We start from the raw sequence: 3,108 nt of genomic DNA on the forward strand, positions 1-3,108 counted from the left end.
ATGGTTGTATTATAACTACATTAAAAATGATTTGTTAGTGTCTTAAAAATATATAAGCTTTATACTTTTAATATACTCTTACTGTGGTAATAATATGCTTAATTATACTGTTGGCTTATTCCAATTACTAAAAAAGCATACTTTGCAGTTAATAGTAAATATACTTTATCATTACATTGCTATACTACTTTCTACCTTGCACATTCTTGCAAATGTATTAACAGTATACTAAATGCTGAAAGACTTGTGGATATACTTCCGTGCAGATGAAAAAATATACTTTAATGTATTTGAAACATGTCCAAATTATAGTACATTACAAATAATATAACTTGTACTATCTCAGAATGTATAAACATTTACATATCGACGTTAACCATTTTCATTATAAAACTTACAACACATTTTCAAATATTGGTACTTTAGTACACTTTGTAGAAATATGTCAATTTCAGGCAGCAGACCTAAACATTACAAATAAACTTTAAAGAACGCAGAGGAATACTGAACAATGAAAAACAACATTCCTTATTATTGCACCCCTAAACCCTCGCACCATACAAAAACACGCCCACCACACATTATTTTCCTTTTTTTGGCTGAACTGCTCATTGTTACATTTTCGTCTGATGGCCGTGCGCACATCAGAGACACTTGTCTACGGAAACTCCAGAAGAACAGCGTCTGTTAACCAAACAGAGAGATACTGTAAATTCATAGTATTTTTGAGCAGTACATCAGAAAAGTCTGACAAATTGTATCAGTATGATATACCAGGGTCCATAAGTGCACCAGAAAAAAAAATTGTCCATTTCAGTTGAATTTAAATAAATCTGATGCATCAAGTGGTTTTATCAGATCTGATCAAAAAAATTAAACAAAGTAACAACAAAAATTGTCAGAGATCTCAGAAAAGAAAAAAATTATGAATCCGCAGAAAGAAAGGGAAGAAAAATCCTTAAGTTTCCTTGTTTTTCCTACCACCCTCCAGGGAACCGGATGGCATTCACATTGGGAACATTCTGCATCAACATCTCTGGTGGAGTCTAGTCCAGTCCATACAATGAACCGCTCAGCTGTAACAGCAGATTCTGCAACTATGTAAAAAAAAAAAAAACAGCCTGCACACAAATGTGCAGAGCAATTACTTCAATTGGAAAATAAATCATGTAATCACCATAATATAAATTGGTTTTTACCACATTTATACAGACAAAAATATAAAGTAAAATTATCAATTTACATGTGGTTCACTGTCTAAGAAATCATTATGGTCAGTAGTCAATACTTGTATCTGGAAAAAACAATCCAGGACACCTATGAAGGGTTAATTTTACGTTAACCCCTTGTGGGGGTTTTACAGCAACATCACACAAGATGTAGCTAGCTTGAAAGTGCATTTTCTTTTTTAGAAGAGCACATGGGGGGTGTGTTAGCCTCCTTCTCACTGTGCTAATGCATTCAATAAATCAAAAGAGCTAGTAAAATTACATATATTACAAAACATTATATCCTGACTGGTTTTACATCTCAAAAAATATATATATTTCATTCACAGGTTCATGTGAACTCACCAGGATATTCTTCAACACAATAATACAGCAAATCTTCCTGCTCAACCGATTACATCTCCTGTTTCTACAATACAAATATAATAATCAAAATCGCGTTTTATACAGATATCTTAAGATTTCAAAACCAAATGGGAATGTTTTGAAAGTTACCTCTCTCCATGCAGACCAAGGCCTTAAAAGAAAAGCACGCTAGCTCTGAGCAGGGAGGAGCCGTGACTAACTGCTGTGCAGGTGTGGTGCATTCAAAGTCTATGGGAATTCTGATATCAGTACTGAACCAAAAACTCCCCAAGACTAAAATTCTTGGGGAGCTACTACTTTACAGACATCAAGGCCAAACAACCTCCACATATCACTCCTATATGCATGAAGTGCTGTCAGCGACTTTTAAATATGTGCACTCACCAATTGGTCTTGTTTGCAGTAGCCCTGCTTTGATCCATTAAACAATACTAATGAAATGTTCTTTTTTGAACACTTGAGACAATTGTAATGTGTTAAGTTTATTTCTTTTGCATTTGGCCAGTATTAACTTTTCTGTTGCAATGTGGGTTATGCTATTTGTTAGATCATAATGTAGCACTGCACCAGCTTTAAACCACTTGCTTTTCAGCAGAACACACATTTTTGTGCACCTGTACTTTTGAAGTGAACATTTAGTGTTTTGTTCAATGTGGTTTTGTGTGTAAGATGTATTGTATCATATTTCTTTTTCAAAACTTATTAAACATTACATAACAACTGCAATAATTGCTATCTGTGTACTTTACACACAGCACAAAATTGCATAATAGGGTTTAAGTGCATTTTTGTAGTTATACTATTGAACACTTTCCAAAAGAATTACCTGAAGTACAAGCGTATATAACTTCACTTCATAATTAGATTCAAATGTAACTTAAAATGCACTCAAACTTAATATTACAGTGTCGATATTAAAATGTGTACTTTTAAAATATGCTTTCAATGTACGTTACAATGACAACTTTGAGCATACAATTTAAAATATAGCAAAAATATATGTAAAAACAAATTTAAAATAAGTACACTTTAGAAATTACACATAACTTTCACTTAAAGTATACTTTTTTAATAATATATTTCTATAAAGTGTAACATAGTGTAATTATGTTAAAGTGTGTTAAAAGTATTAGCATGAAAGCGTAATGTTAGTATACTTTTTATATATTTACAAAAAGTACAATTTGTCTAAGTACATTTTCAGTAAACTATAGGAAATATGAATATACTTGAAATACAATAAAGCACATTTTTTTTTTACCAGGGAAACGGGGCCAAAAACCTCCTCCAGTCTTTCTAGCGGAGAGTGTGTTCAGGAGGTAGCATGGACATGCATGAGCATCTATGTGTGAACAGAGGAGGGGGGTGGGGGTGATCAGTGTAAGTAGGTTACAGAACTGCAGCATCCAGCACTCAACCACCATGTCAGTACAGACCCCCCCACATGCACAAATACATGTACCTAACTCTGCAGCCACTGTCCCCATTTTTATATCGTTTTTTCCAAGGAAAT

At 33.3% G+C, this 3,108-nt stretch overlaps 1 long non-coding RNA gene across 4 annotated transcripts; it reads right to left on the minus strand.

Moving 5' to 3' along the window:
- Positions 1-590: 590 nt before the first annotated feature.
- On the minus strand, positions 591-2,542 carry LOC119783310. Of its 4 annotated transcripts, none has more exons than XR_005280773.1 (4): positions 1,725-2,542; positions 1,575-1,638; positions 982-1,121; positions 591-684 (listed from the first exon to the last, which is right to left on the minus strand). It is a non-coding gene; the product is annotated as an uncharacterized LOC119783310 (long non-coding RNA). The 4 variants fall into 4 exon arrangements; XR_005280775.1 differs by having other exon boundaries at positions 982-1,097; positions 1,725-2,538; XR_005280772.1 differs by having other exon boundaries at positions 1,575-2,520.
- Positions 2,543-3,108: the final 566 nt, after the last annotated feature.

This window comes from Cyprinodon tularosa, unplaced genomic scaffold, assembly GCF_016077235.1.
Source record: "Cyprinodon tularosa strain WSP-4 unplaced genomic scaffold, ASM1607723v1 ctg201, whole genome shotgun sequence".
Taxonomy (NCBI): domain Eukaryota; kingdom Metazoa; phylum Chordata; class Actinopteri; order Cyprinodontiformes; family Cyprinodontidae; genus Cyprinodon; species Cyprinodon tularosa.